The 7311-nt window shown below is 46.0% G+C and overlaps 1 pseudogene; it reads left to right on the top strand.

Moving 5' to 3' along the window:
* Window positions 1-6744: 6744 nt before the first annotated feature.
* Window positions 6745-6862, top strand: LOC126293861 (5S ribosomal RNA; annotated as a pseudogene).
* Window positions 6863-7311: the final 449 nt, after the last annotated feature.

Below are 7311 nucleotides of genomic sequence, written 5' to 3'. Positions count from 1 at the left end.
AGTGTTTAGACTTAGAAGAGCCAGTCTGCAGCAATTCTGGGCGTGTGGCGTGTCGCATTGTCGTGCTAGAATTTCCCAACTCCGATGGAATTCACAATGGACATGAATGGAAGCAGGTGATCAGACAGGATGCTTATGTACGTGTCACCTGTGAGAGTCGTATCTAGAGGTATCAGGGGTCCCATATCACTCCATCTGCACACGCCCCACACCATTACAGAGCCTCCACCAGACTGAATGATCCCCTGCTGTCATGCAGGTTTCATGTATTCACGAGGTTGTCTGCATACCGGTACACGTCCATCCGATCGATACAATTTGAAACGAGACCAGGCAACATGTTTCCAGTATCAACAGTCAAATGTCGGTGTTCGCTGGCCTAGGCGAGGCGTAAATTTTTGTGTTGTGCAGTCATCAAGGGTACATGAGTGGGCCTTTGGCTCCGAAAGCCCACATCGGTGATGTTTCGTTGAATGGTTGGCGTGCTGACACTTGTTGATGGCCCAGCACTGAAATCTACAGTAATTTGCGGAAGGGTTGCTCTTCTGTCACGTCGAACGATTCTCTTCCGTCGTCGTTGCTCCCATTGTCGCAGGATCTTTTTCCAGCCGCAGAGATGTCGGAGATTTGACGTTTTACCGGATTCCTCATATTCACGGTACACGCCTGAGAAAATCTCCGACCCAGCCGGGAATCGAACCCGGGCCCTTTGGATTAACAGTCTGTCGCGCTGACCATTCAGCTACCGGGGGCGGACATCCACGAGATAAATTTTAGCTACAGTGCGACGAGAGGAAATTATGCCTGTAACAGTTATAAACATTATCTATTCGACATTATTGTAAATTCCCTTTATGATCTGCAATTGTCTTCCTTTGTTTTTACCTTTTGTTGGTTGGCTTTTGTAGGTTGCGGATGCATATCAAACTGAGGTCTGTTAAGACACTGTAATTATTTCTTAATTATTACTTGCGAATAGAGTTCATTATTGTTATAAATATGAGTGAATAATTATTTGTAACTTTAATTCCTCTCTCAGTAAGCAATATCTGTGTTAATTACACTCCTGGAAATTGAAATAAGAACACCGTGAATTCATTGTCCCAGGAAGGGGAAACTTTATTGACACATTCCTGGGGTCAGATACACCACATGATCACACTGACAGAACCACAGGCACATAGGCAACAGAGCATGCACAATGTCGGCACTAGTACAGTGTATATCCACCTTTCGCAGCAATGCAAGCTGCTATTCTCCCATGAAGACGATCGTAGAGATGCTGGATGTAGTCCTGTGGAACGGCTTGCCATGCCATTTCCACCTGGCGCCTCAGTTGGACCAGCGTTCGTGCTGGACGTGCAGACCGCGTGAGACGACGCTTCATCCAGTCCCAAACATGCTCAATGGGGGACAGATCCGGAGATCTTGCTGGCCAGGGTAGTTGACTTACACCTTCTAGAGCACGTTGGGTGGCACGGGATACATGCGGACGTGCATTGTCCTGTTGGAACAGCAAGTTCCCTTGCCGGTCTAGGAATGCTAGAATGATGGGTTCGATGACGGTTTGGATGTACCGTGCACTATTCAGTGTCCCCTCGACGATCACTAGAGGTGTACGGCCAGTGTAGGAGATCGCTCCCCACACCATGATGCCGGGTGTTGGCCCTGTGTGCCTCGGTCGTATGCAGTCCTGATTGTGGCGCTCACCTGCACGGCGCCAAACACGCATACGACCATCATTGGCACCAAGGCAGAAGCGACTCTCATCGCTGAAGACGACACGTCTCCATTCGTCCCTCCATTCACGCCTGTCGCGACACCGCTGGAGGCGGGCTGCACGATGTTGGGGCGTGAGCGGAAGACGGCCTAACGGTGTGCGGGACCGTAGCCCAGCTTCATGGAGACGGTTGCGAATGGTCCTCGCCGATACCCCAGGAGCAACAGTGTCGCTAATTTGCTGGGAAGTGGCGGTGCGGTCGCCTACGGCACTGCATAGGATCCTACGGTCTTGGCGTGCATCCGTGCGTCGCTGCGGTCCGGTCCCAGGTCGACGGGCACGTGCACGTTCCGCCGACCACTGGCGACAACATCGATGTACTGTGGAGACCTCACGCCCCACGTGTTGAGCAATTCGGCGGTACGTCCACCCGGCCTCCCGCATGCCCACTATACGCCCTCGCTCAAAGTCCGTCAACTGCGCATAAGGTTCACGTCCAGGCTATCGCGGCATGCTACCAGTGTTAAAGACTGCGATGGAGCTCCGTATGCCACGGCAAACTGGCTGACACTGACGGCGGCGGTGCACAAATGCTGCGCAGCTAGCGCCATTCGACGGCCAACACCGCGGTTCCTGGTGTGTCCGCTGTGCCGTGCGTGTGATCATTGCTTGTACAGCCCTCTCGCAGTGTCCGGAGCAAGTATGATGGGTCTGACACACCGGTGTCAATGTGTTCTTTTTTCCATTTCCAGGAGTGTATTTCTTTCCGCTGCAAGGAGCGCAGCCATTGATGATAGCGATTTGTATCGCGTTTTTGTCTATGTTTTCCTTTAAAAAAATCATTTTTCTTCCTTGATGAAGTCTAAATAGTGCACAATACGAAAGTAAAGTTTAATAAGCATTTCAAATACTTATCTTATTTGCTCTAGCAATAGAAAGTCTCTATCAATTTTTTGCCGCCATCTTAACAATTATCTCAGCGGCAAATTCAAATTGCGCAGCTCTGCCGACATAAATGCCAAACGTAATGCAAATGTGTAAAAATAAATGTGCACCGGTGGTCCCGAGTTCATTTTAATGAAAATAATTCATAGAACGATCCTTATAACAAACTTTTCTAGCTGATGTATGGAGCCGAAATTAATTTCGCACTAGTTGCGAAGAATATTGTTTCAGGTAACATACGTCAGTGTTGTGCGCGACTGATTTTCGGTGGTTTTAATGATCATTTTTCTGAAGATAACTGTTTCCATCATAATCAATAGCTGTATAGAATCTGTTGTATGAACTGTGATTTAGTGACACTTACACAACTTACAGACGACACTTGGACTTCTTTAGCAACTTGACCAAATCTTTAGCCGGGAGAAAAATTATTTGGTAGTTCCTCAATGTAATAAAATTATCATTTTCATTTACAAATTAGTTAAATACCAAACCACTGAATAACACAGCGAACGCCACAATTAGAATGCAACGTTACTGCAAAATTTCAAAGCACTCGGTCATGAACTTCCGGAGCTACACGATTCCGAACGCACGAACATTGTTTTTTGTACAGATGTCACAAAGAGTGGTAAAAGAGTCAAGAATTTGTGCTGTTTTAACGGTATTTACAATATTCTGTATTATATGTATTTACATAAACACGTGTAATAAAGGCACAACTCAGTCAAATGAAAAAAATGCCGTCACAAGCTGTCCGACTGCGACGTCATCCGGTTCAGATTACCAACAGTGAGCTGTCTAGTACTTCAGTGTCACGCGTGACGTATCTCTAGGAGGCAACCAGTAAGTAAGTAAACAGGCGTTCTTGTCTCCGTGTCTGGCGACATCTCGCTGCGTGCCAGCCGCGAATGGTAATCGCCGCTAAACGGCCGTCTCTGCAGGATGGACAGTTGCAAAACGCAGCAGACAGGCAGCTGACGTCACCACGTCTCAATCACCACTTCCTGCCAGCCATATTTTGCTAACACTCGCGAATCCATCTGCGCCTACTCTCCGCAAGACCTGTGTGTGTGTGTGTGTGTGTGTGTGTGTGTGTGTGTGTATGTGTGTGTGTGTGTTCCCTCCCCCTCCCCCCTCCCATTTCACGTGCGGATGGTACGAGGGAAAAATGACCATCACTCACCCATTTGACGGACGCAAATTTCTCTAATTTTTTCGCCGCGGTCGTAATTTTCAGAATTTTTCCTTAGCACAACTGATCAAAATCTTTTCTATTCCCTTCTTGTTTGAACTGTTTATTTTCCTTCTTTCACTCCCGCACAAGGCCATAGGCGACACAAATATTTGCAAAAAAGATTTTCTAACGATTAAATTAATAAATTTTAACGAAAGTCTCTTTTCCGGAAACGAGTTCCATAGTATAGACATTCTGCATTTTATATCGATTCTCTCTACTTTGCCCTTTATCACTTACTTTTCCCGTCAAATAACAAAACTCGTCAGTCACTTTCAGTTCCTCATTTTCTAAAATAATTCCCTCGCTTTCTCCTTATTTAATTCGACTGCATCCCTTTACGTTTGATTTACATTTACTGCCGGCCGGTGTGGCCGAGAAGTTCTAGGCGCTTCAGTCCGGAACTGCGTTGCTGCTATGGTCGCAGGTTCGAATCCTGCCTCCGGCATGGATGTGTATGATGTCCTAGGTTAGTTAGCTTTAATTAGTTGTAGGGGACTGATGACCTTAGATGTTAAGTCCCATAGTGCTCAGAGCCATTTGCACCATTTTTTACTTTTACTTACAGGGTGACAGTTATTGAACTATAAGAAAAAACTTAAATTAGTCACAAAGTACGGCGTGCACACACTTTATTCAACATGTAAACGTCACTACAGATATTCGGACTGGAGGCGATGCGGCGCGGAGGAACAGCCTTCCTCTGCGTGATGCCCTGAAGTGTCGGAACGTCGATGCTGTCGATGACCTCCCCAATGGCTGTTTTCAGCCCGGTAATAGTTTTGGGGAAGTGGCAACAAAACGACTATTCACGTTGGTGTGTAGAATATATGAGTCTGGCGACATACCATCTGACTTTCGGAAAAGCATCATCCACACAATTCCGAAGACGGCAAGAGCTGACAAGTGCGAGAATTATTTCACAATCAGCTTAACAGCTCATGCATCGAAGCTGCTCACAAGAATAATATACAGAAGAATGGAAAAGAAAATTGAGAATGCGCTAGGTGACGATCAGTTTGGCTTTAGGAAAATTAAAGGCATGAGAGAGGCAACGGTTAATAATGGAAGCAAGGCTAAAGAAAAATCAAGACACGTTCATAGGATTTGTCGACCTGGAAAAAGCGTTCGACAATATAAAATGGTGCAAGCTGTTCGACATTCTGAAAAAAGTAGCAGTAAGCTATAGTGAGAGACGGGTCATATACAATATGTACAACAACCAAGAGGGAATAATAAGAGTGGACGATCAAGAACGAAGTGCTCGTATTAAGAAGGGTGTAAGACAAGGCTGTAGCCTTTCGCCCCTACTCTTCAATCTGTACATCGAGGAAGCAATGATGTAAATAAAAGAAAGGTTCATGAGTGGAATTAAAATACAAGGTGAAAGGATATCAATGATACGATTCGCTGATGACATTGCTATCCTGAGTGAAAGTGAAGAAGAATTAAATGATCTGCTGAACGGAATGAACAGCCTAATGAGTACACAGTATGGTTTGAGAGTAAATCGGAGAAAGACGAAGGTAATGAGAAGTAGTAGAAATGAGAACAGGGAGAAACTTAACATCAGGATTGATGGTCACGAAGTCAATGAAGTTAAGGAATTCTGCTACCTATGCAGTATAATAACCAATGACGGACGGAGCAAGGAGGACATCAAAAGCAGGCTCGATATGGCAAAAAAGGCATTTCTGGCGAAGAGAAGTCTACTAATATCAAATACTGGCCTTAATTTGAGGAAGAAATTTCTGAGGATGTACGTCTGGAGTACAGCACTGTATGGTAGTGAAACATGGACTGTGGGAAAACCGGAACAGAAGAGAATCGAAGCATTTGAGATGTGCTGCTATAGACGAATGTTGAAAATTAGGTGGACTGATAAGGTAAGGAATGAGGAGGTTCTACGCAGAATCGTAGAGGAAAGGAATATGTGGAAAACACTGATAAGGAGAAGGGACAGGATGATAGGACATCTGCTAAGACATGAGGGTATGACTTCCATGGTACTAGAGGGAGCTGTAGAGGGCAAAAACTGTAGAGGAAGACAGAGATTGGAATATGTCAAGCAAATAATTGAGGACGTAGGTTGCAAGTGCTACTCTGAGATGAAGAGGTTAGCACAGGAAAGGAATTCGTCGCGGGGCGCATCACACCAGTCAGTAGACTGATGACCAAAGAAATAAATAAATAAATAAATAAATAAAAATAAAAAATAAAAATAAAAATAAAAATAGTTTTGGGGTTGTTGCTCTACACCTAGTCTGTAATACAGCCACACAGAAAGGAGTCGCATCTATACAGAACCGGAGAATGTGGCGACCTATCGAGGCCCATGTCACTTGCTTCTGGATTCCCTAGAGCGAGAATGCGGTCCCCGAAGTACTCCTCCAGGACATCAAACACTCTGCTGCTTTTATGGGGTCGAGCTCCGCCTCACATGAGCCACATCTTGTCGAAATCAGGGTCACTTTAGAATGAGGATGAAATCGTCCCAAAACGTGCACGTTCCGTTCGGTAGTCACCCCGCCATCAAGCAACATGCACCGGTTATTCTGTGACTGGACGTTGCACACCACACAGTCACCTGTTGAGGGTGAAGACACTTCTCGATCGCGAAATGCCGATTCTCAGTCCCCTAAATGCGCCAATTTTACTTATTGACGAACCCACCCAAATGAAAGTCGGCTTCGCCGTTAAACCAAACCAAACCCGCGCATACGAATTCCCGCCATACCCCGCGGCCAACCGCTCACTTTTAACATCCTGACACAAACGGTTCAGAAGTTATGACGACTTTATTTCACGTAGTTCAATAATTTTCACCCCTCTATATTATATTGGAAGCGGCCTTGTCGCAGTGGATACACCGGTTCCCGTCAGATCACCGAAGTTAAGCGCTGTCGGGCGTGGCCGGCACTTGGATGGGTGTCCATCCGGGACACCGTGTACTGTTGCCATTTTTCGGGGTACACTCAGCCTCGTGATACCAACTGAGGAGCTACTCGACCGAACAGTAGCGGCTCCGGTCACAGAAAACCGTCATAACGACCGGGAGAGCGGTATGCTGACCACGCCCCCCCCCCCCCCCCCCCTCAGTCCGCATCCTCAGCTGAGGATGACACGGCGGTCGGATGGTCCCGATGGGCCACTTGTGGCCTGAAGACGGAGTGCTCTATATTATATTATATATTTATTTTTACTCATTGTATACAAATTTTCAGGACATTATCCATTTCGTTCAACTACTCTTCGAAGCACTTGTCCGTCACAATCATTCTTCCGAAATGTATGCCCTTTTGTGCGAGTGGGTGAGCGAGTTTTAACTTCAGTCTTCAAAATTTAATTATTTTGAATTATTTGCTCGTTCCTCACAATGCAATTAATTGTGTGCTTTTTGATGTGCTTC

Source organism: Schistocerca gregaria, chromosome 10 (assembly GCF_023897955.1).
Source record: "Schistocerca gregaria isolate iqSchGreg1 chromosome 10, iqSchGreg1.2, whole genome shotgun sequence".
In the NCBI taxonomy this organism is placed as follows: Eukaryota; Metazoa; Arthropoda; class Insecta; order Orthoptera; family Acrididae; genus Schistocerca; species Schistocerca gregaria.
This window is presented reverse-complemented; position numbering and strand designations above follow the sequence as displayed.